The following is a 27,581-nucleotide window of genomic DNA, read 5'->3' on the forward strand; positions in this document are numbered from 1 at the left end:
CTGTTTACCTGTTACCTATTTATCTCCAATGATATTCCATAACCACTCATTATTATATTGTGGTGGTTATCTGTATATGTAATAATGTGCATTCAGCTTTATGAAACACATAATTTGCACAGTGAAAAAAAAAGGTGAAATTTCATGAGATAATGTGCCAGTTTCCATGTTCAGAAGTTAGTTTATACTCCTTCAGAAGACTCCTTTAAATACTGTTTGAGTGGGTATTTATTTATAAAAAATTATTTATGTTGCTGCTAAAAATTCTATTCTGTCGATTTTGATGTCTTATCCCTAATATATCCTCAAAGTTACGAAGTACAAGAATGAAACAGTTTCAGATTTTTCCCCCATCCAAATTAGGCCCTATGTTCCCTCAGCCCCAAGTGTCAATATATTTTATCACAGTTTTTGTCATCATGAATTAGTTTTTATTTAGTTCTCTCATTTTCGTCAGTTAAAAAAATGTAGCTGGCGAAACTATGCTGAAAATTATCAACAAAATTCATTATTGTCAACTAAATTAACACTGCTGAACACGGTCTTTATGTTGGGTCAATTTGAAAAAATAGTGATTATCTATTTTCACATCAACTGTATTAATCAATGAGGGGAAACAAGGTGGGTAAATTCTGCACTCGACAGAGTTTACCCACCTCTCTCTCACCACTACATGCCTGGGTGGAGGTACTGATCTGAGGGAACATAGGGCTGAGGGAACATAGGCACGCTCCCGATTTGAAAGAGCACAGACACAAATATAATTTCCTCCAATGTACACAATGTCAGCGGCCATGTCCTGTCATACCACAGCTCACAAGTCAGACTTATACTGATATGAGTTGATGGCAGACATTTGATGTGAACTTGCAGGCAACGGATCAAGCAGCGGAATCACAGGTGTGTGATGAGGCTCTTTCAGTCCAGTTGACAGTTGCCAACTACATGGTCTGGATTCAGTAGTAGACTGTGGAGCTCATATGCACTAGAACAGTGGCTTAACCAGATAAGCTACACAATAACCCCCGACTAGCTCACTATTAGCTATTTGACCCACATCTTTTAGGTAGCTTGTTGTCTCCAGATAAATCCAACCACGTTCACGTGTCTATGGTCTGGTGAATATCTGTTGTCTCTTCTTGGGGATATAAAAACAAAAGATACACTAAAGATACACTAAAATACAGATTTCTGTTGTTTAGCATGGATTATCTCAATTTCAAGGAGCAACCCAGGACTACTTTGTATTTGAATATATTTCAATGCTTTCAAATTCCCCAGATGTCATCAAGTGTCCCAAATTCTCTCCAAATAAAATAAATCTGCATATCTATTTGTCCAGACACATCAATGATCAGAAAAGCTTATTTTCCTATTTAAACAGATTACAAAATAGAAAGAAAATTCATCTTCACGTGTGTTTTATTCACATATGCATTTGAGAGTATGTTTTTTCTAAAGCATGCCCAAAGCTCTCTTAAAATAATTACCCACCCAAAATGCTTTCTAACCAAGCTGCATCACAAGGCATTTATGCAATACAAAGAAGAAGTTCAAGACGACATTCCCTTAGGTATAGTCCCGGGATTTATTGCCCTGCTTTGCAAATAAGAGGCTGATAAGCATCTAAACTGCTTTTCTCTCTAGCGGAGAGTCTTTTTTAACAATCTAGCATCGTGGCTTTGCACTTTTATTACGGCACAGTTTTTTGTATTCTAATGTATGAATGCAACAATAATTTGAGACGTCAATGACGGGGGTGAAGTGGATAGGGTTAATGTGTTTTTCATTCACATACATGCATTTTCAAAGCCATAAGCACTGAAATAAATTTGGAATGGTCCTGTTTGTATCACTAACAACAGTAAATATGTCATTTACTGTACGTACATCAGTGGCTACAAACAACTCATGCACCCCTAACTCATTTACCCATTAGAATGAGGCACAATAACTCATCTGGATTCCTCTGCACTCTTCTGTGCTTCTAAATAATTGGGCAGCACAGTTAATCTTTTTTGAACTGGAGTTGCAATGCTATATATATAATTTCACTCACTGTGTGGTGGTTGGGGGGCGTATGGTACTGGAGATAAATTCTCCATGACCAAAGTAAATGAACCACTATCACACATTTCCAAAGCAGCAGGCACAACAATGATGCCATTTATACACAATGCCCAGTGCTTTGGGGAGTTTTTGGGTCAATAAACAGTGAGGAGTCCCAACTGAAACACAGAAATTAATTTTGGAAACACAGAAATTGCCAAATAGCAATATGGTGGCTGATTACATGACCAGTGTTGGCTAGAGGGAAGACTTGCATTTTAATTTTATTTTTAACAATCTCCCTATTGTATTCTTTCTTTCTCTCTCTCTCTCGCTCTCCCTCACACACACATCAATAATGAAACACATTTAGCACCAACGAAAAGTGGAATAAATTAACAATAATATTGTATTATTCTAAAAAACCAACATGCAACTTTAAAACAGGTTCCACAATTATTATTATTATTATATACATTCCTCCATGCAGAACCTTTCAGAATCATTGACAAGACTCAGCTTCCTAGCAGGGGCAACCAGATTTTCTGCCAAGACTTCCTGGTACTTTGTTGAATTTACTGTGTCATTGATCTTAAATGGTGCCCCTGGACCACTGGCAGCAAAACATCACCAAAACAATCACCCACCAACATTCAATTTTGGTCTCATCTGACCATAGCACTCATCTTCCAGTCATAATTCCAGTGAGGTTTAGCAACTTAAGATGCTTGGTTTTGTTTATTTTGCTCAGTAAGGGCTGTCTTTGTGCTACCCATCCAAAGAGTTTGCTGGTATGGAGGTGCCATTGTATGTTTTTTTTAGACTAGGACATAAAGCCATTTAGACTTTGGGAGGATTTGCAGGATTTGCAGCTATAAGTAGACCATAATTTAACAAATGAAAAATATTCACATCGGTTGAACAGTATACGCTCACCAAGCACTTTATTAGGTATTTATGACTTATTTTTTAGAGTTCTACTGCTATAGCCTATCCACTTAGAGTTATGAGTTATATATGCTCTTCTGAATAGCGCTGTTGTAATGTATGGTTATTTGCATTACTGTCACCTTCCTGTCAGCTTTGACCAGTCTGCCCATTCTCCTCTGACACCTCTCATTAACAAGGCATTGTTATGTCATCATTCTGTCTGCAGAACTGTTTTTGCACCACTCTAGAGACTAGTGTGAGTGAGAATCCCATGAAATCACCAGTTTCTGAGATATTTAAACCACCCTTTCTGCGACCAAAAATCATTCCATGGTCACTTAGATAAAAGATTTTCCCCATTCTGATGGTTGACGTGAACATTAACCGAAGCTCCTGACCCGTACATGATTGTATGCATTGCACTGCTGCCACACAATTGGCTGATTAGATAATCGCATGAATAAGTAGGTGTAATAAAGTAAAAATGTTCCTAATAACATGCTTGGTGAGTGTACATACACAATTTTAGAATCATTTAATTACCTTGTTTCAATACTTAGTTTTTGCTATTTCTGCATTTTAGCAGTCTTCAATATGATAATATTGTGCAGGGGAATAAGAACAATAGGTTGACTTATTTTTCTCAACAATAAAGACAAACCATGATGTGGGTGGGATAGAAACTTCACCTATGGCAAACCTATGGCATCTTAATAACAAATGCATCATACTGAATAACTGAAGCCAGTCCTGCCCAGGGCACTCTCCCAGTTCTAAATACAGAAACAAACACAAAGCATTTGGAATTTTGAATCTCTAACCACCCCTAGCATCCAGTGGAGAAAAGGTGTATCCTTCGCCACAAGTTCATACAAATGTCGTTGGTTTGAACATTATATCCCACTGTAGTGCTCTTTAACAACTCACATTGTCAGGTACTATTTTAACCAGTCATATACTTTAACTGGAGAATGTTCATGGTAATGGTTGCTGAATCAAATAGGTATTTAATGGCTATTGAGCTAGTAACAGAAGACTGAGTTAAGCATATGATAAAATGCTACTGCCTGCAGAAGTACTTTTCCTTTGTTTGACTTTCTAAGCTTATAACAGTGGTACCGCCTTCAAGACCATGCCTTCCTTCTCTATACGAGTTATTTGGTAATGGGTGTTTAATGATTCTTTTAAGCAGTTTCTAACAGGGATTAATGCCACTGGAGCCAACAGGATGATTCTGAATTCAAATTAGATGAGAAATTAGACTCCATATATGCAAATAGCAATCAGAAGCTGTTACTCTCAAGATCATATTTAGCACCTTAAGTTCCATTACAGATTTGTTAGCATAATAGAACTCCCTCTTTTCATCAAAGAACACATGCCAAATCATGCTGCACAACAAAACGAGATAAACAGCAAACATTGCGGCAGGGTGACGTGGGCAGGACCTGAGCCGTTGTGGCTGTGCGCTCAGATTCAATCGGAGAGGTTCTGATTTCGCGAGATGGAGTGCACTGGACAGGGTCTGCGGACAGTAATGCAGGGTGGCATTCGGGATAACAGCCTGACCATCACCTCCTTGGCTTTCTCCCAACCCTCACTTCTTTTCTGGAGATTTGTTTTGCTGCAGGAAACTCTACCTGACTCCCTCTTGTCGCACTGCTTTACGCTGAAGCGGGTCGTGGGCTCACAGCGACCATGCCCCGCCACAGGGCGAAATTACATCAACTCTCCACTAATCACAAATTACTGGCCCACTGCTGACGGGCCGCTAGCCCATCCCCCCAGGCGGGAAAGTGCCAGTAGACAGTTCAAAATAGGCTTTGTTAATGCAGCAGGGCTAGCTCGGCTAGTTTGCTAGTAAGCAAGGAAGTGCAGGAAAAGCGAAGGCTCAAAGCAGGTTACCGTGACAATGCTCCCTGATGACATAACCCTCAAATTCAAAAGAGCTAAAATGAATGTGTGGTGACAATTTCTGGGAGAAAGGTGCACTTACTCATATGAGCATACAGTATAACAATTCTCAGCAATCACCAGATCTTTCAGGAACATTTTTTTTTTTTGCACTTGTCTCGAGTGGAGAAAGGCCTGAGATCAACAGTCTCTGAGAAACACAAGGTACTTTCTCTCCCCAGCTCATCAAGCTCCAGATATACTGAATGCATAGAGGTGCTTCCTTATCCACACTTTCAACTGTGTGTGAAAATCACTATTTCAACAATACAAAACAACTAATTTCCATAAACAGCTTTACCATATCATGAATAATTAAATAAAACTTGATAAAGTGCACTATTAACATGGTTTGCTATATGAACACACCATCACACAGCAGTTGACAACAGCATACTGAAAGGCTTCTGTCTATGCTAAATAATCGCAAGCCATACATTTTACTTTATCATGACATCTTTTTATCCAAGTTTTATTCTACAATCTTACTTCATGACTCTTTAATACAAGCCCTTTCCATTTTAGCACAGATTTTTGTTCCAGGGCTAGTTCCAGTGTTTGGTTTTGTTCATTTAGTGTACTTCATCTCATGAATGTTTAATGTGTGAATGTGTTTTTGTTTGTTTATATTGTATATATATTCTTCTTTTTCTGTTTCTTTCTGTTTAGTTTCTACTTTACTTCATTACATTAGTTTACCAGGAAACGGGTGTTGGAAATTAGCCTTTGGCTACAAACATTTATTGCAGAGCATCTTATGCTTGTACTGTATTTAACATTTTAACAATACTTTTGCCATGCTCCTAAAAATGAACAAACACAAAATAAAATAAATATAGATACATACGGAATTGTCTTTATATAAGGCATTGTGTTACATCTTTTGTTTTCTGGTGAACATTTACAAGAATATCAGTTCTGTTTTATTCTTCATAACTTTGATTGTGTTCAGATATTTGCATTCAGTGTCTAGAATTACTGCATCATGCAATCAAAAGGGGCCACAGGTAATCAGAACACACCAGTCAGATTGATGGAGCAATCAAAAGGCACAAAGCACCTCATTACCATTTGACACACTGTTGCTAACAAGCAATCATGAATACATATGGGTTAATGAAGTTATGCATTTTAAAGGTTTGGCTTAGAACAGTGCTAGTTGTCACAAAGTTATCCAAAATTATGCACAGTATGTTCAGTTATTCAGCCACTTCATTAGGTACACCTATCTAGGGTAGGAACCACTTTTGCTGCCAGAACAGTCTGACATCTTCACTTGGATTCAGCAACGGATTTTTGTCTGTGTTGACTCAATAGCATCGCACAGTTTATCCTGATTTCTTGGCCACTCATTCATGTAATGAACTTTTGGTTTCACCTCATCCCAAAAGGGCTTAACTGGATTGAGATCCTGGGACAGTACGGGCCATTGGAGTAAACATTCTCAACAGTTCCCATAGATGATTTGCTGATCACGTTCTGTTCTTAGCTGTCAGGAGTGGAGCCTGAAACTGAAACTGAAGCCGGGCAAGTCATCAGGTCGAGACAATATCCACCCAGAGTTTGTCATACACCAAAGTGAAAGAACATCTTTCTGGCTATGCTCGTTCTTCTCATCATGCTTCCGGAGGTCCAAGCTCCCAAAGACCTGGCGCCGTGCTTCTGTCATAGCCTTGCCAAAGCCGAACAAACCCGCCGAAGACCTGAAGTCCTACAGGCCCATCTCTCTGCTCTGTGTCCCACATAAGATCCTGGAGAGGCTGATTCACAGCCGCATCGAGCCAGTGGTGGACCCACAACTCCCACCGGAACAAGCCGGCTTCCGCCGAGGCAGGTCAACAGTGGATCAGGTAACACTACTCACTCAGGACATCGAGGACAGCTTTCAGGATAACGAAAAAGCTGGAGTAGTATTCCTGGACCTGACAGCCGCCTATGACACCGTGTGGCACCGTGGACTACATCTGAAACTGTAGAGGACAATCCCGGACCGGCACATGGTGAGGTTCATTATGGAGATGCTATCGAACCGTAGCTTCATCCTACAGACCAGCGATGGCCAGACCAGCAGGCTCAGAAAGTTGAAGAACGGTGTCCCGCAAGGCTCCGTCCTCTCACCAATGTTGTTCAACATATACATTCACGGCCTGCCAGATACAACATCTACCAAGTATGGCTATGCGGACGACTTGGCCATCATGCTTCGACGCCCAACATGGAAGGCGATGGAAGATGGCCTCAACCGAGACATGGGCATCCTGGCAGACTACCTCCAGAAGTGGCACCTTCAGCTCAGCATGGGCAAGACAGTGTCTGCAGCTTACCACCTTAGCAATCGGGAAGCAAGAAGGGAACTGGATGTGCATGTTGGCAACAACCGCCTGGAGTTCCAGCAAGCCCCCAAGTACCTCGGCGTATGCTTGGACCGGACACTGTCCTACAAGCAACACCTGGATGAAGTGAAGGCCAAGACAACAGCAAGGGTCTCGCTCATCCACCGCCTGGCGGGTTCGACTTGGGGAGCTTCCCCCCAGACCCTACGCATATCCACACAAGCCCTGGTCTTACCCGTAGCAGAATACTGTGCCCCAGCCTGGAGCAGAAGTCCACATGTGAACAAGGTAGATACGGTCATCAACAGCGCCCTCCGTATAGTTACTGGTCGTCTGAAACCCACCCCTGTGTCCTACCTGCCAGTCCTAGCTGGAATCGCCCCAGCCAGTCTCCGACGGGATGCGGCTACCCTCGCCCTGGCAAGAAAAGCCCAGAAGCACGACTGGCACATCCTACACAAAGCCACAACAACACCGGCACCACCATGCAGGCTTAAGTCTCGCCATCCCTACAACAAGGCAGCACAAGAGATGCTACAGTCTATCCCTGAGGACTTGTCCAGAGACGCCTGGCTGGCAGCATCCTGGAAACAGACGTGGGAGACGGCTGGGTCCTCCCGCATTCAACGATACATCCGGGACCCAGGAGGCGGTGTAAAAGGAGAAGACATGCCACGCCATCTATGGACCTCACTGAACCGTCTGCGCTCTGGCGTCGGACGATTCAAGTCATCTCTGAAGAAGTGGGGCCTATCGGACAGTGCGGCATGCGAGTGTGGCGAGCCTGAACAGACTGCCGAGCACATAATCACCGGCTGCCCCCTATACAGCCCACCCTCAGAAGCTGGCCTTTTCGACTTAGGACCAGAGACGAGGGCGTGGCTGCATGACACTGAGTTGGCCATCTGACGATATACGAAAGAAGAAGAAGGAGTGGAGCCTGGCATGGTCTTCTGCTGCTGAAGCCCATCTGCTACAAGGTTTGTTGCATTGTGCATTAGCGATGCCCTTTGGTACACCACTGTTGTAAACTTTTTATTTGCACATTTCTGGCATTTCTGTTTTCATTTTCTGTAAACTTTAGGACTGAGACACTATCAACAACTGTTTATGTATATTATACATTCAGTGACCACTCCATTAGGTAGACCCGTAATGCAAAAATTTTTATCAGCCAATCATGTGCCAGGAAATAAATGCATACAAACATGCAGTAGTGGTCAAGAGGTTCAGCTGTTTTCCAGACCAAATGTCAGAATGGGGAAGAAATGTGATCTTTGACCATGGAATTATTGTTGGTGCCAGGTTTGAGAAACTCAGAAACTGCTGATCTCCTGGGATTTTCATGCACAACAGTCACTAGAGTTTGTAGAGAATGGTGCAGAAAAACAACAAAAAGCAGCAGTTCTGCAGGCAAAACACACAACGCATAAAACTTCTAAGTGGATAGGCAACAGCAGCTGAAGACTTAATAAGTCTAAAAAATAACTATAATAAATACCTAATATAGTGCTCACTGGGTGTATATAATCAGTTTAGTAAGCACGTGTATTTGTATGTGGCTAGCTCTCATTTTAATGAAGTGTCTCATTCCCAAGTTCCCATGTTGCAAGTTGTTTATGTTATTAGTTGAACAAATCAATGTATCCTCTTAAGTAATCATAATCTCCTCTCTTCCTCATAGTGATTTTTCTAGTTTTTTTTTCCGCAATAAAGCGGCTCCACAATGAAGTCATTTTAATGGATTTTTCACTGTGACAATTTCATGAAGTTCTTCATACAGTATTTCATTTGATGTTAGGCAGCTAAACGTACAAAGGTTCAGAAGTGGATGGCATGCTTATAATTTGGCAGGTTTCATCATTGTGTAGACAGCTGCATGCTACATGAAGTGTCATGGCATTCATCTTTAATGATAATACTCTGACTTCTTCTTGCCCATCCCCTCATTTGCATCCCTGCATGTGGGGACTCTTACCAGCGATTGTAAATAATTAAAGCGGTTGTATTTCGACAGCCTGGGGGCACCCAACAGGAGGGGCTGGGGGGATAGGGGGGTGAGGGGGGGGGCTGTAAAGTGGGAACACACCAGACACAGGTGCACAATATCACGGATGAAAAAAAAAAAGAATAAAAAAACAGAAAAAAACAAGAACTCTTCATCAAACCGACCCACCCCCTTGGCTCGTGTGTAAGAGAAAGGAAGGCAAAAAAAAGTAAAAAATAAATAAACAACCACAAAGTGCATTAGCAAGCTGGCAGGGTCCGAGGCTGGGCCCACACTCTGGCCTGCCAAGCGCTATTTACAGGATGGACGTGATAATTGTGATCCAGCTTGTCTTTAATGAGATGCGCTGCCCAGCGGTGAGTGACCCAAGCACTCCTCCTCTTTTGTTATGCTAATTAGCCGCCATTAAAGGCTGGCTGTGCGTCTGCTCCGTCAAATCTCGGCCCGCTTTCCCCCTCTCGGATTGCGGCGTAGATGGAGAACAGGGCGTGGTGACCACCATAACGGGGTGCACGGGGTCTCTCGTCTTGCCCTGTTCCTGCCCTGTGAACTTTAAAACTCCCTTCGGGGAATACCGGAGCCAGAAACAAACCGCCAGAGCTATTCACACACAAACGCATTCTGGAAAGTGATGCAGGGCTGCTTTTTATAATTGCGGTGGGTTGCTTAAGCGAGACTCACAATGTTCTGCCAAAGTCAACTTGACCCAGTGCGTTGTGGAGCCAGTCAACCAGTGGAAGAGGAGAGGCCTGGCTTTAACCCATTGAATAAATCTCTAGAAAACACTGGCTTGTGTAATGAGAAATGGCTGCTGTTGATTTGTTTTATTTTTCATGAGGCTCACATGTTATCTCAATTTTCTGTCATTCAAACGAGCTGCCTGTTTTCTATTCCACCTGGGATATTCATATAGAAATTATTATTTCATTTATGTATTGAAAAACTGATCAAACACGCATGTGAAAAAGCTATTACCCCCTTAAACCTAATAACATCTTTAACCTTCAGCAGCAATAGTCACAAACAAAGTTAGTAAATCAGTCTTTCACATTATTGTGTAGGAATTTTATCCTTTGAATAATTGTTATCCCTCTCATATTTGCAGAACTGCTTTAATTCAGACAAGCTGACAGAACTGCTTATTTCAGGGCCTTCTACAGCATCTCTATTGGGTTCAAATAAGGACTTGTTTACTTGTAAGTCAAAGTAAAGAAAAAAATCTTGATTTATGCTTTACTGTAAAGCATAACTTTGAATAGAGGGAAACACAGTACTAACATTTTAAGTAATTTTGCTGTCACTTTCCATATTTTTCATTAGGACACCTTCGTGGTTTAAAAAAATGTTTATAAATGTGTTATTCTAGCAAGCAAATGTTGTTTCTTGCCCATTAAATGCATGATGTCAGAAGATTGTCATTTGTGCAACACAATCTCTACCGTATTCTTAATGATGCTTTGATTTGTAAATAACTACTTGAAACAGTCTCAGTACTAATATGTGTTTTCCCTTTTGTTGGAATTAGATCCCTCTAATTGGTTTAAAAATTACACCACGGTAATTGCAATGTGTATCATAATTTTCATTTAATCTGAGCATCTGTTAATTGTAAGGTGTTGCTGTAGTCTAATTTAAATTGTCTTGGTGGCTTGGTGATAATAGTCAGACAATAGTAGTCAGACAGCCTGTTCAAACTTTAGATGATGTGTTTAATGAAACTCACTTGAAAAACAAACACTCTGTTAGATTGTAATCAACCGTGTTAGAAAGCAGCTTGCAAACTATCCAGCAAACACAAAATGTTCTCAGTAAGCTGAAAGTTTTGCCAGTGTTATAATATCGGCAGTACATGGCAGCTACACTGTGAGAATGTTTTGTTAGCTGGGGAGAATCCTGGAGATTGTGCCAGTATGAGTGCATTGACAGACCCGGCGCTTATCTCTGGGGAAACACACCCCTAGCTTCAACCAAATGCAATTAGCATGCAATTCAATCAAGCCAGATGTTGATTGAAGTTTTTTTTTTTCAGATACAATAAAACAAACTTTCTTTTAATATATATATATATATATACATTTGTCCCTTTTTCTCCCAATTTTGTAGCCAATATTACCCTATCTATTCTACGAGCCCGTCCCTCAGTGGTCTGGGGAGACAACCTCTCGTGTAGTCGCAGAGCCCGTGACCATGATTCTGAGCCTACTGGGGCGCTGTTGTATATGGCGATCCTACTAACCCCTGACGAGTCCCTCCCTCGGAACGGCAAGCCAATTATGCTCCGCGTGGGCTGGCCAAACTCAGCTTTGGCAGGACCAGGACGCGAACCCCGGTCCTTGGTGTGCAACTGTAATGAACGAAAGAGCATTACTTTAGCCGTGCTCCACCGTGCGCACCCAATAAAACAAACTTTAAGGGTGATTAAAAATGAAAAGCCGGGTGTCTCAGTGGCGCAGCCTGTAGAGCACTGACCGCATGCTCATTGCGAGCCGCGACGTCGGCGGTTCGAATCCGACCGTCCGACATTTGTTGCATGTCTTCCCCTCTCTCTCGCTCCCATTCTTCCTGTCTCTCTATACTATATACTGTCCAATAAAGCTGAAAAAGGCCTAAAAAAATAAATAAATAAATGAAAAGCTGAAGCAACAGAAACAGGTGTGGTCTGAGAAGTGTAGTGCCTGGATACATGCGTCACCAGTGAACAGCATCTGTTTGGCTGTTTTGAGCTTTAGATTCCGCAGAGTTTTAATAACACTAAAAAACTATATATAATCAAAGAAAAAATATACAAACTGCCACATACAGTGGTGTGAAAAAGTGTTTGCATGTTTGTCACAAATGTTTCAGATCATCAAACAAATTTAAATATTAGTCAAAGACAACACAAGTAAACACAAAATGCAGTTTTTAAATGAAGGTTTTTATTGTTAAGGGCGAAAAAAAATCCAAACCTACCTGGCCCTGTGTGAAAAAGTGATTGCCCCCTAAACCTAATAACTGATTGGGCCACCCTTAGCAGCAACAACTGCAATCAAGCGTTTGCAATAACTTGCAATGAATCTCTCACAGTGCTGTGGAGGAATTTTGGCCCACTCATCTTTGCAGAATTGTTGTAATTCAGCCACATTGGATGGTTTTCGAGCATGAACCGCCTTTTTAAGGTCATGCCACAGCATCTCAATAGGATTCAGGTCAGGACTTTGACTAGGTCACTCCAAAGTCTTCATTTTGTTTTTCTTCAGCCATTGAGAGGTGGACTTGCTGGTGTGTTTTGGATCATTGTCCTGCTGCAGAACCCAAGTTCGTTTCAGCTTGAGGTCACAAACAGATGGCCGGACATTCTCCTTCAGGATTTTTTGGTAGACAGCAGAATTCATGGTTCCATTTATCACAGCAAGTCTTCCAGGTCCTGAAGCAGCAAAACAGCCCCAGACCATCACACTACCACCACCATATTTTACTGTTGGTATGACGTTCTTTTTCTGAAATGCGGTGTTACTTTTACGCCAGATGTAATGGGACACACACCTTCCAAAAAGTTCAACTTTTGTCTCGTCAGACCACAGCGTATTTTCCCAAAAGTCTTGGGGAACATCAAGATGTTTTCTGGCAAAATTGAGACGAGCCTTAATGTTCTTTTTGCTCAGCAGTGGTTTTCGTCTTGGAACTCTGCCATGCAGGCCATTTTTGCCCAGTCTCTTTCTTATGGTGGAGTCATGAACACTGACCTTAACTGAGGCAAGTGAGGCCTGCAGTTCTTTGGATGTTGTTGTGGGGTCTTGTGACCTCTTGGATGAGTCGTCGCTGCGCTCTTGGGGTAATTTTGGTCGGCCGGCCACTCCTGGGAAGGTTCACCACTGTTCCATGTTTTTGCCATTTGTGTATAATGGCTCTCACTGTGGTTCGCTGGAGTCCCAAAGCTTTAGAAATGGCTTTATAACCTTTTCCAGACTGATAGATCTCAATTACTTTCTTTCTCATTTGTTCCTGAATTTCTTTAGATCTCGGCATGATGTCTAGCTTTTGAGGATCATTTGGTCTACTTCACTTTGTCAGGCAGGTCCTATTTAAGTGATTTCTTGATTGAGAACAGGCCTGGGTGTGGCTAGAGAAATTGAACCACAGTTAAGTTATGTTTTATCAGGGGGGGCAATCACTTTTTCACACAGGGCCATGTAGGTTTGGATTTGTTTTCTCCCTTAATAATAAAAACCTTCATTTAAAAACTGCATTTTGTGTTTACTTGTGTTGTCTTTGACTAATATTTAAATTTGTTTGATGATCTGAAACAATTAAGTGTGACAAACATGCAAAAAAAAAAAAAGAAATCAGAAATCACTTTTTCACACCACTGTGCACCATGTGCACCATGCTGATTGTAAATTATGAAAATTAAAAGTAAGTAAAAGTATGTTTCCAAATTCTTTATATGATTTATAAAATATCATACATCTCTCCAGTTCAACCTCATGTGCATGGGACAATCTGTGAATAAAAAATAACTTCCTGGAATTAAATAAAACCTGTACAAACCTGTACTCATGTACTAGTAATGAATGTAATGAAAATGCATTCAAGTCAAATTAGCACTCCTGAAAAAACACATTCACAATGTGTTCCTGAAGAAGGATAAAATGCTGCATTGATAATGTTCAAGAAATTTCGAAATTCAGACCATGAATTCAGTTCTGTGAGTTTGAGAAGAATCCAGACTTTACACTGTCAGTCTAGCCAGTGTCAACTTCCGAAGCTCACCCCTGTGTGTGCCTTATCTGTGCCATGCGTCTGTCTGACATTATTCCAATAAAAATGAATGACTGTCCCCATGCAACACCATCACTTAGATTAGATTACAGTATTGTCCTTGAGTATGCATTTCTCCTCAGCTTGCACAGAGCAGTAAGGCAGTAAAAGTTAAGACTACACAGGTCATAACGGCAGGGTCAGATTAAAAGTATGTTTTCCCCTAATGTTACAACAACATTAGCGAGCATTTACATTTGAAAACAGTTGTTCATTCACAATCGAATTGGAAATTACATTTGATTGTGAAACTCCAACAGAAGTAGCAGAACAAGCAGCACTATTCAAAACTGGAAGAAATTTCTGCTCAAACCTTTGCTCCCATACAATCTTTAAGCCATAAAGTCTGCAGATTACATATGGAAATATTCAGTGCTGGGAGTCCCATGATTTTCAACTAAGACTCAATGTTTTTATTTAAATCTAACGCGGAACCTCTTCTGAATCTGAACATCACTGAAAACGATTTTGCTTAGTTTGTATTTTCCTTTGCTAAAACATCAGCAAGAACTGATTTCAGCTTGATTTTCATGTCATATCTTATTGGTGTCGCTTTCTCTTTTCCTCTCTATCTAAATCATTGTTCTGCAACACGGACTGCATGTCTATGTACTTACGTCTGCATACATTAGTGCATTTAACATGTTTGAGTGTGACTTATCTTCAACAGTAGCTGGTTAACAGGGTAAAATGCATCTTGGTTGAAAATTGGTGCTGACCTTCTGCCTGCAAGATCTAAAGAATCTTCCACTAATCTTTCACTGTCTGAAGGGCAGAGTATGAGTTTATCAGAAAAGAGGTTAATATTATATTAGCCCAAAGACACATCAAAATCTTCCTTCAGTTGTGCATTGGAATGAGAAGGGGTGGGGTTCACTGCTTGTCATAATTAATCACTCTTAAGGCTAGTTAGACTGAGCAGTTAAAAACATAGACATGGCGTCTGAAATTTATAAAATGTAAGGCAATTATGGTAGATGTTATGGAGAGAGACACATTTATCTTTTAAAGTGTATTAACAATTAACATCTCAGAGACATACAGTATTCTGCCATTTGATAGATGTCATAAGAAGCTCTTAAGATCATAAGATGTCATAAGAATTGTGTTCAGAAAACCGCATTAAGTACATATGGATTACTTTCTCAGACACTGATAAGCCTCCCGGACAAGGAGTGGCATTTAATTTATTTATATTTATTTTTTAAAGTTTATTATGTTCTTTACCCAGGGAGTCCCTTTGATGCCTCTTTTACAAGAGAGTGCTGATCACAAGTTCAAAGAACAAGAATAATGAACAATTAACATTTTTATTTGTTATTTTGGTTATTTATGACTCTTATCCAAAGATTATTACAAATGTACCATGGTATTAGAGATCTGTTCACTGAAGGTATGGCAACAGTCTCCAACCTTGGATTAAAACCTGCTTCCTTCATCACTTCTCTATATCAGCTCCAGTGTTTTCTTCAAGTTGAATGGCAGATGAACTCAAAAATATATTTCATGAGATTTCCTGAACATCTCTTTATTTAGAGAATATGTCATGCCAGGTCAGTGTCATTAGTAAAATAAAGACAAGTAAACAATTAGCTAGAAACCTGTTTTATCATCTGAAGATATCTCCTTTTAAGATAAATATTCCACCCTGTAGCCTGTTTGCTGATAAAGCAAGAGCTTTTGAGGTCTTTTTTTTCATGTTCTGTGCCAGTAATCATTTTGCAGTGTTGCAGTGTTGAAGCATGCCCAAGAACATACAAAATTTCATTTTGAACATCACACCAGCAGAATGCTTATGCTATTCCGTTGAGATAATATATTCCTATTCCAGCAGAAAGTTGAACAATGGACAATTCAAAGGGAAGAGTCATTTTTCATGGGCTCAACATTGCAGATCCTCCACTGGGCATCATAATACAAACAGTGGAGGATGGACTGTAGTGTGTGGCTGGTAAATATTTAAATTGAGCCTCCAAGTTCCATTGAAATACTACATGCTGTAACGCTATAAAACTGAACTCCAGAAACAATACTGTCAAAGATCCTCAGCATGCTGAAATGTCAGTCACCTGCAGAGGGAGTTCATGCAAAAGGTGAGTTAAGAGCATATATTTTCACCCAGTCTCTATCTCCATGCAGAAAGGCAATGTGCACTTGAGGTGTTTAACACCTCTTGAGAAACAGGTTGTTGTTTTGCTTTTGGGTGCGATTAGAGGTGCAGTTTTCCACTAACCTGAAGGCTGTCATTGGCATTGCCGCTGACTTGGTTGCCACACACTGTCTGCAGTAAACAGGATGTACATGTTGTAATTAGTGTTTATGATGCATATACTGTCTTCTATGTCACACATACAGTAAAGGGCCTGTGGGCTGTTTTCGCAGAGCAGCTGAAGGTTGTGGCAGGTGGGCTTTGAGGGAGGGAGCGTGATGCTGAGGCTCTGAACCACATGACTCCTCTTTGCTTACACACCACTTCCTTTTTTATCTTTCTGAACAGAGGAGGGTTTAAAAAAAGCATCCCATTTCACCAAGGAGAACGCCTTGGCAGTGCACATTAAGTTGGTAGCCATTTCAATAGGCCAGATGCTACCTTCCCCGGAAAGCAATTTGGATTCACAGAGCTTTTTTTCTCTTCATCTGAGGATGAGTTCTTCGCTTTCAATTAGGAGTGCTGCACTGAAGCCCTTGTTAAAAATGTACACAGGCATTGAAGGCCTCTGCTGCAAGCTCAGAATGCCGTTTCAGGCTCCTCCTGTACTCTTTGTCAGGCCCCCATCATTCCCCATCTAGGACTTGAGAGCAATTTCAAAGAACCTGACACAGAAGAGACTTTATTTGACCCAGGCTACAGCCAGAGACCTCAGGCACTAACAACAAGATTAATATGCGAATTGTCCACACAACAGAAAGAAAACAGTTGGACTACCTACATGCCCATATTTATATGCACATTATAAGGACACAGTGGCAGATGGATTCTATGTGAAATACAATTTAGAATGGTAAGTTTTCGCAGCTGTGTCTAGGTAAAAATGGTCAACATTTTGCATGGCTTGTCTGTGTGCAACATATAATTTTTTCTTCAAGTTTTAAAATAACAACTTGAAAAAACTAATACACTTGTGCAATTAATTTTTTTTTTAACTATTTTTTAAATAAGAAGAGTACATGACACAATTTTAGAGACTGCATGAGTTTTGTTGAGTCTATGTGACAGCTGTTTTTCTGTTTTCTGGACTTGGTAAAGTTAGCTAGCTAGCTATGACTGTATGGATTTAACTATGGCCAGTAAACATTTAATATACAGCTTTAGAACAAACTGGCATGTAGGGTTGCCAGATGCCCAGTTTTAGACTAGAATATCAGGTTTTCACATTTTTCCAGTTTGGGGTCCCAACCAGACAATATAAGTGATATAATATAATATCAAAACGTGTTTCACGACAATGTATTGCTCGCAAATAAAACTGCAACCAGTACTGACCTCTTTCCTCCAAAATACGACATTTCTGCTTATAGTGCTGAAAGCGGGGCAGGTTCCAGAAAGAAGACTTTTTTGATATGAACTAGGCCTGTGTGGTTTTGATCACCGCCTTGCCAAATCTGCAAAGAAGTTGGTAAGTACTGCAGGATGTAGCAAGGTTTTGTTTGAAGTTATTATTGGCAGTGATGTAAACTCCGTGTTTGGTTATATGCTGTCTGTCTCTCTTGCTCACGCAATTCTTCCTCTGTAAATTCCGGTTCAAAACTGTAAGATTGTATTTCTTCGTCAAAATTGAAAAGTTTGTCCTCAAACTCAGCAAAGTCAGAGCTGGCCGTTATATCGTTCAGGCTAGCCAAGGTAGGTTCTGTGATATTTGTATGCTAACGTTACCATATTGTGATCACCTCGATCGGTGGCCGTCAATCTGCATAAATAGGTCCAATACATAAAAACGACATACAAATGATTTATTAAAAATATTATTAACAGTATAAATTCACAAAATGTCCTGAAAATTGACATTTTGGGGATGCACAATGTGATTTATAGCCGGCTAGCTTTTTTCTGATCACGTAACAATTGACCCTGTGTCACAACTGACCCTGATCTCCCCTATATAGAGAAATATCTGGAAAACCTGGGCAATGATCTACCTTCATTGACTGTCTGGCTGTATTCGATCTAGTTTACGGCAATTATCACATTCACATTTAAGCCACAATGACTGCATAGTTTTCCAGGCTTTTGGTGTTGATGGTCAAAGATGCAGATATAAATAATGGTGTTATGCCTGGAAAAGGTGTAGTTTGTCCTCGGAAGCCCAATGTGTAATAAACACTTTACTGCACATTCCTGTGCTTTAAATCCAATATAAATCCATTACAGCACTGTTTAATCCAATTCAGTGTTTACTTTGAGTTGAATCCATTTCACCAAAGAATGTTACATCGTGGATAGCCTGGGTGAGTCAGTAATCTCACAGAGCAGCCAGGAATGTTTGAGACAGGCAGACTATCAGTGTCCTGGGAATACCCCAGCAAGCAACGGGCCAGGAATGCAAAGACAAGCCTCTCATCTGTGGGCATCAAGCTGCGCTGCAGAATCTGTGGCCTTCAGTAAATATCACTGTGAGTCACGCCTGGAGGACTCTTTAAAATGCTTATTAGCAGGAAGCTCGTTCTCTGGCAGTCTTCACTTTTATGAAATAATCTAACTGCTCAACCCATTTTAATGTAGTTCCAAATGTCAGGAATCATATAGTAATATCTTCCAAAAAATGCAGTGTTGTCTGCGAAGTTAGCCTTCACTTAGCATTGCCTTGGCATCGATGATTTTGTGAAAGTCTTTCTGTTACCTGTGGTTCCAAGTTCTGTTTTCAAGGGGACAACAGTGTTAAGACTTATTTTCTGGCTCAAAAAATCTAATTTCAACGTGTGCAAAATTTGGTTGTGTAATGAATGGTAAAATTTGAAATTTCATATTTAAATATGATTTATTATATGTTGTCAATTTTATCCTCGCCAATGAACTGTAAATTAAGCTGGCTGGCAGTGTTTGTTTTTTCCCCCAAGAAATTATACTCTTTACTATTGACCCCTGCTGACTTAAGAGGTGCACCCTGTGGAGCAAGTGGAAATTGATGTTTTTCATAATTCACATTCCATTTTTTTTCTCAGCACCATTCTCCTTAATGTTATATATTCAGCCAGCTTATCAGTAGCTATATCAGATACTATACAGTACTCATTGTATTTGTGGGATTTTTCATTATACATATATTACATGACATTATAGACATTATATGATATTAGTTCCAGATTATTTAAATGATAGCAGGCCGAAAACCCAATTTATATGTATTGCTATGGGATAGCCAATTTTGCATGTCCTGTCTATTTGTCAAATACTTTTATCCAATAAAAATGACAAAAATAAACTCAACATACTCTTGTACACAAATTTGCAAAGTTTAGTGTGGTTTAAATGGCTGCTTACTTCTAAAAACACAATATTCTGCAGATAGTATTATATGTGAATTCATTCAGGATCCCTGTATCTGTTCCTGCTAATGTCTCATAATTTGAGTCATGCTTTCTTTGGTATATGCTATGTACCAACAGTACAGCACATAGAGTATCAGCTGGTGATAGCATAAAGCTTACTGTGAACCTGTCATAGACCTTCTATTTTGGGTGATCATTCTTTGCATTTTAATGTCTCCATTGCACTTTATTTTAATCCATGTACTGTTTACTACATGGCCAGAATAAGCCAAAGTAAACCAAAGCCAAAATAATGTAAAGATGTATTGCCAATATTAGAAATGAGTATGGTGGTATATTGTATTGTGTACATCATGCATCATGTTTTTCACATCACTGTTGAATGGGCACTCTTAGGGAAAACAACAGGTTGACTAAACCTTTGATCACATTAGACTGCCAAGTGATTCAGAGAAGGTGAAACAGTGCACTGTCAGACAAGTATGATGTTAACAAGGATCATCATTGTCGGTTTTAACTGATTTCCCCTGAACAAATCACAGATTTTTTTAAAAGGACAGGATTCCTTAATATTTTGTAATAGAATGACTTTGTTCTTATTATGGAAATGTTAGGCCTATTTCTTGTATATGCCATTGTGCGAATGTCATTAAATGTGCAGTTGAAATAGCAGGCACAGCATATCCAATCTCCTGGAATGCGCACAATCATTCACAAAGCCTATGGTTAAAGGAAAGAACAATGTTTAAAATTAAAATAAGAGATTTATCATTATCATTTAGAATTAATGTGCATTATTATATCCCAATTTCCTTTTTTCTTTTTTTTGTCACATTTTTCATCGGTTTTTTAATTTATTTAAAAAAAATAAAACCCAAGATTTCCCAGATTTTGAAATGATGAGCCTAAGAAGTGATGAACAAAGTAAATCATAACCTTTTACCAGAGGAGGTCAGGGAGAAGGGGAGGGGAACACTTAAAAAAACATTGCATCATCTGGAGACCTCTCTGTTTTGTGAGGCAAAGAACATGGCGGCGAGCAGCCAGGGTCTTTTTAATGTCTCGCTGAAGCTGGGCTGTAAAACCTGATGGAGTGTGAAATTAAAATGTGTATCACATTTCTAAGCATCATTTGATGTCCTCTCCTCCAGTGCAAATGGTCCAAGGTGCTCTCCTGACGAAGTGAGAAAACAAATCTGGATCTCAGTTCTCAGATTAACACACAAAGGATAAAACCCAGATTGATCCGGCGGATTAAATTTTAAGATTAAGGATTACATTTTCTTAAAATATAATGCATAGAAGAATAGGTATGGAGTATGGGAAACTGTTTACCATTGTTTTTCATATCTTGTCATATTTGCTGCAATATATTAAAGTATAGCATAATATAATCAAATATAACATTGACCCTTTATTTGTAGCTAGAGGTGACTGACACATTTGGGGCACTGGTCAATGTGGGAAGTTTTTTGGCCCTAAAGTGACCTGTGTAATTTTAGCAAAGATAAATTCAAGATAGGAGAACGGTAGATAAGTATGTGCCAGTGTGATTTCAGTCAAATCTGAATCCTCATACTGTAAAAAAGAAATAATAATAATCATAGAATGCTAGAAAAAGTTATAGGTTGACTCTCGCCATTGTCTCTCAACTTGACGAATAAATGAGTGTTAATGCCAGTAAAGCAGACCATCATGAGGCAGCAAAAACTGGAGAGTTCTGGAACAAAGTCTTATGGACAGATGACACCCCCTCCCGCCCCCTTTGACTCTCATTCTGAGGAAGATGTCTTTCATGTCATTTGGCACCATAGAGTGGTCACTGTCTGGACTAGCTTGCCAGATCATGTAGTGGAGGCAGAAACTCCACTCAACTACATAGTTTCCAAGACCAGGCTTGATACGGTGCTAGATACTATCTAGTCTTTAGGTAAACTAAGCACTAAGTACACTTTAGTGGTATGAAAATGGTGAGCATTGTTGGGCTGAATGGTCTGTCCTCAGCGTTATGTTGTGTTATGTTATGTTATGTTATGTTATGTTATGTTATGTTATGTTATGTTAAAAGCAATAGCTAAGCAGATTCTCGGTCCTGCCAAAAGCCAAGTTTGGCCGGCTCACGTGGAGCAGCAATAATTGGCTCGCTGCTCCAGAGGGAGGGACTTGGCAGGGTTAGTAGATCGCCGCACAATAACAAGCACCTCGGGCACCTTGGAATCACGGTTACAGCTTGGGAGGCGAGACGGCTTGAAGAAGGCGTGTCGCTCTCCCGTTGGCCGCTGAGGGACGGGGTGTGGGCGGTGTATCTAATACTAGCTCTAATTGAATCAGACGGGGTCCAATTGGCTACCAAATTGGGAGAAAAAGGGAAAAAATCGGATAAAATGTATTTTTTAAAAAAAGCAATAGCTAAGCAGTGCTATATAATAGGGTAATATCTTGGTCTACTTTCCTGATGGAATAAACAAGTTCAAAGCTGAATCCTTGTGTTGGCTGGCTGTTTCAGGATATCTGTTCATGGTACAGAAACACTGCAAAGATGGATCACTTGCCCACGGCCTTACAATAGGTAGTGGATTAAAATAACCCATAATGCACTAGTTTTGAACCCTGGGGTTATGTAACCTCACCAGAAAACAGATGTGAAGTACAGTATATTAATCTTGATGTGATACTGTACATAGGTGACATTCAAACCATCATTGAAATGTTGAAATTTAAACTTTTCAGTAGAACCTGAGTTCAATAAATCACACATTGCTCCTATTTCTCTCCAGTCCCCAGAATGCTATGCACCCTCAAGCCATTTCTGCCTGTTATCACCAGGTTAGTGCATTGCTAAAACTGCAATTAACTGAAATTCAACAGAACAAGATACAGTACAAGCTACAATAGAAGTCTATCTATCTTAGCTGAGTATTTAGAGCCTGGATTTATTGCATGTAAGACCATTTACATTTACGTACTTAAAAGTCAGTAGGTTCTATTCTATTATCATTTTCCTTAAATTTTACTTTCAAATACTGTGGAAGCAATTGTTACCTGTGAATCTTAACTGCCAAACAAATAAAAACATTTTTTTGTCCCCATCAGGACAATTCTGCTGCTGTGCTGTGTCTTCAGAATATCCCAAAAGAAGGAACATTTCAGCCTGGTGATTAATTTGTTTTTAAATGTGTGATATATGAGGTAAAAATGATCATAAAAATGAAACGCTGTATGTCAGCCCAGAGCCTCTCACTGTAACGGACATATCCAGTGGTACTCCCGGTAAGCCATGTAGTTATTCATTGTCCTTGCTTTCTATTCAGGGCTACTTCATTTTCTCTGCTTAGCAGTCAAGGCTTTTTTCCTCTATTATAAAATATTGGATTAAATTCAAGCAGTGCCCCCCAATTGAAAAGAACAGGACACTCTTTGGGGAGAGAGGCTGATGCACTTCTTTTCAAGATCATCCCATTTTTCTTCCTTCTTTCTCTCTTTAGCCGTGGCCTCGTCAGCAACGCTAATAGAAAGTACCTTTTTCATATTGTGTTAAAACGAAGAACTCATTAGAGTGCAGTCAGCGTGGGTCTCGACTGGAGCTCTGGGAAAGCAGTACAAAGATCCTATACGCGTGCTAACAAAGGTAAACACCCAGCTGCCTACCCCCCAATCGAAAAAACATGCTGTAATCTCGGCTCTGCGCCTGTATATTGCCCTCTGCTATTCATCCCAATATCTCTGTTTATTCCTTTCAGCTTCCAGCTAAGATAATACGCACATTTCATGTCAATAGCAGGTGAGAAAAACATTGAATTCAAATGATAAATAAAAGGCTTTAATGCAATTTACCTCCACCAGCTTGTATGCTGTATTTTCTATTCATTATAGTGATGTACAAAGGTAACTTCTTCACAAAATTTAGAAATGTTGCTGGTAGGATTACCCTTACCCCCTGTTCTACTCCTGGAACTCGAAAGCTATCTTTTTATCTGAGATATTACATTCCAAGTCTGTGGGGTTTTTTTATATCACATATCACAAAAGTTGAAGACACTTCCTCTGCTTCAGAGGTTTTTAAAATTCACCCTTCACTTCACCTTAATTACAGCTGCTGTTGAGTCATACTTTTCAATTCACTGAATCTTTCATTGCTGTCTGCCTGACAACACAAGAACACATTAGATGTACCCCCTCTGGGAATAGGAAAAGGGAAAAAAGTTATATCAACGTATGACAGCATCATATATTGCATGACAGCCTTAATGTGTTCTGCACATGACACGCCATCATACAGCATTGTGCCGGGATGCTTGTGCTTGGAGATGTGGGACCTTTCTTGTGTATAACCTCATCTCTGTTGAACCGTTCCTCCTAATTGCATGCTAAAAATGCTTGAGGAGTTCCTTGTGATGGCCTGTGATTGTTTCATGATGCTCGGAAGAGAGAGAAAAGCAAGGCATAAGTTAGAACCCAAGAAACATAACAGAATATTTTTGTGGTATCTTTGTCAGCAACGTGAGCTGCACTCGTAATGGAGAAAGCAACAATACCTCAGTTTGAAAAATCATCACATCTTCAGGATTTCCACTTCCTACTGAAGCACATACATTTTGTGCCATACCATATAAAGTGACCACTACTGCTAATGTAGGGGAGAATGTAATTGAACTGAACCATCAATAAACAGTAACCTACACGTTTGGGCGCAAAGAGTACAAGGCTAGTACTGAAAAAATCATTATAGCCTCATGCAAAGAGAACATGCCTGGAGTCTGTGACCCCTTCTGGTGCTGAAGGGTGAGCATCGCCAAATTTGTTTTGTCTGTAGCCGTGTCTGGGCTTGGGCAGTTACTGAGATCAGGTTAGACAGCAGCAAATAGCTATGTTTACTATCACACTATCAAATCCCCGGTTTACGTGACAAGGCCTAAGGAAACAGGCAGTGTATTAAGAAAGTTAAAGTGAATTCATCTTAGATAAACTCCTTAGTATTGTGTAATCAATTACGGATTAAGAAATTGAAACTAAATTCACCCTACATTACCTTGGCTTAAAGAAGTCACCTATGACCTGAAAGATATGGGGCTTGCTGTTCTTCACAAAAAGCAATCTGGAGACCATTGCCTTAGTGGGCAGCTTGTGCAAAAGTAAAAAATGGTCTCACTCCTTTTTCATTTAGTTTTCCATAATGGAAGATGTGCTGTAACTAGTGAGACGTCCACACCATACATAATTCAAGCCATTGAACAAGTCCAGAATTTTAAACCTCTACCTCTAAACCTCTGCTTGTAGCAGGGACTGTGTAGAAAGACCGGGGATGCAACCATAGACTGTGGAAGAAATATGGACCAAGTGTCTGTGATTTCACTCACTGACTTTACATGGGCTTATGAAACTTAGTTTTCAGTTTTGTGCAGTTTTCGGGGGCCATTTTGTACAAATTAAAGCCATATTGTCCTACAGCAATAGACATTAAACAAAGATAAACATATATTGGGTCTACTAGGATATTCTTATTGGCTTTTTATTTTGATCATATCTTTGCCATTGACTTGGGTGGCTGAGACACAAATGCGGCTGAGCAACATGTCTGAACAAGACCAGGAACTGAGCTTCAAAAACAATGCCTGGTTTTGGCTGCTTAAATGCAACACAGGGATGCAAGCTCAACTCTCAGAAGAGTGCAGCTACACCCTTGTCCGGTGTTAATTTAACTCAACTCTTACCGAGTATGGTCTAGTAGGGACCATATGTACTCTGCAAGAGTCGATTTGAAACTGTGTTGTGGTTTCAATGGATCGTATGTAAAATTCACCATAGGTAAGGGCCCCTGCAAAGAAAATGTAAACTGTAAAACTGTATTGGAACAATGCCTTGCAGTACAATGGCTTGGTAATACTGAGGCACACAATAGCCATTGTGTTATCTGTTTTTTTCCCATCATTTTATTCCCTACATATACTGATAAGAAAAGGAACTATGATCCCTATCTGTAATGGAGGGCTGTTGCCTGAAATACATTCATTTACAGTATCATTGTTAAACTTGTACATACTCTGTTCCATTGGCTTTTGAATGCTGTATATTTGCAACTTCAAACCAAGGAAAAGCATTTGGGCACTATGTATGTGTATGAAAAGCTCTTTCCCAGAGATGAATTATTTCCCGCGGTAGCACCGTAGGTGCTGCTTAAATGCTTAAATGTGACCTTGCGGACTGATTCCACCATTGACACTCTGCTTCTTTCTCACACATTCCAAGCACAGAGGCTGTGCAGAGATTCCTTTGATATGAGTGATCAAGACAAGTGATCCCATACAGACAGTTTTCCCCAACACGTCAAGCAGGGAGAAACAGGCTATCTCACTTATGCCAGACACTGATGGGAGGAGGGTGTAAGAGACTGGGGGGGTTTGTAGGATAAAAGGCAGACGAATGAAAGGGTAGTCTTGGATAGGAAGGAGATTGAAACTGAAAAAAAGTTAAAAAAGAAGAGGTATGATGATGGAGATCTGGAAAGAGAATGGCAAAATGCTTGAAAGTCTGTCATATCTGGAGATGTATTATGAAAAGAGGGTTTGCTTGGATTGCACATTTGAGGTTCTCAAGTAGAAAATCCTCATAGGAAATCGGAGAGGACCTATCCAGATAGCGTATGCAGTTGGTCAACAGCGATTGTGATAATCTCCGGGTGCAAGGCTTGGAATCGTTAACTTTTAAAGGTAAGGTTTAAAGCCATGGGAGCCATTTCAGCTTTGCCCTTTACTGAAAGTACAACTGCACTGACCGAATAAATGTAAAAATGTTTGGCTCCAGAGCAGATGCTGATTAACACTTTATATCCGGCATTGTCATGTGACTGCTGAAAGGAAATGTACCATCATTGCACCCTTAAAATATTGCCCTCGTAAAATGGTCCCTTGCGTTGATCTTTCATGGTTAACACTGGAGGAAGCCTGTGTGAAGGCATTATTGGGCCTCCTGCTGTTCCCTGTCCCAGTGACAGGCCTCACTCTTTTACTGGGCCCATTATGAAGGTTGTTGATATGTGCTGACACATTGGGATGCACACATTATGTTGGTTTTATAGACTGCTATATAATCTCTGGCCATTCCTAACTTTAAAGGTTGCGCATAATGTACGTGTCAGCGAAGCGATGATGGATGAGCCCTTGCCCTTTAGGCCTTCTTAGGCGCATTGAGGACAACAAGAAACAACTATGCGTGTTTCTTGTATTTTCTACGACAGTATCTAAAAATAAATCACACGCAAATGTCAATCAAACACACCCGGCAAGGTTAAAAGGCACAGTGTCACCCCTACAGAAAGCTTTCCTCCCTGACAACCAAAAATCCTGGAGGAAATTGACCTAATCCTACAGAAAATTGATCTAATCCGCTAATAGATTAGCCTTTCCTATAGGGCATTTTTACACAGCAAGAAGGACTTGTAATTTAATGGAAGACAGTATGAGCTGCCCGCTTTTGCATTCCAATTAGAATCTCAATTTCACTTTCTTCTAGTCTCCCCACTGGCTGACACTGCCACAGCAGGTGGCCCTCTCAATCTCTTGATTGGACATGGTTTTGTAGCGCATTAGCACTGGTGGGTGGTTGATCCTGTTCACAAAAAAGCTTTGAGCTTGATGCTTTTTTTTCTTCTATTTCTTCTTTCCTCCAAATCACCCAGTACTGAATACCATGGGCACATGGTCATTTGGGCCGGCTCTAGCCACCCTAATGCAGTAATTATCCACTGACATTTCTTATCATGCTGATCTAATCAAGTAATCAAGGGCCTCGATGAAGGGAAGTCATGGTTTATAGAAAAAGCCTAGAAAACACCCAAAGAAATCAACAGCGTTTTGATGTCTGCTGTTCTCGTTTTGTAATTTACTACCACTGATCACTTTTATTTATCTTCAGTGTTCTCTACAGAAGTGTGTTAAAATAGACACAGTGGGTCAGTGTGAAGTGTCTTGTCTCATAACCAATTTGTGGCCATCCTATACAATTCCAAGCTTATTTCCCCAAGA

Source organism: Conger conger, chromosome 9, assembly GCF_963514075.1.
Source record: "Conger conger chromosome 9, fConCon1.1, whole genome shotgun sequence".
Lineage (NCBI taxonomy): Eukaryota > Metazoa > Chordata > Actinopteri > Anguilliformes > Congridae > Conger > Conger conger.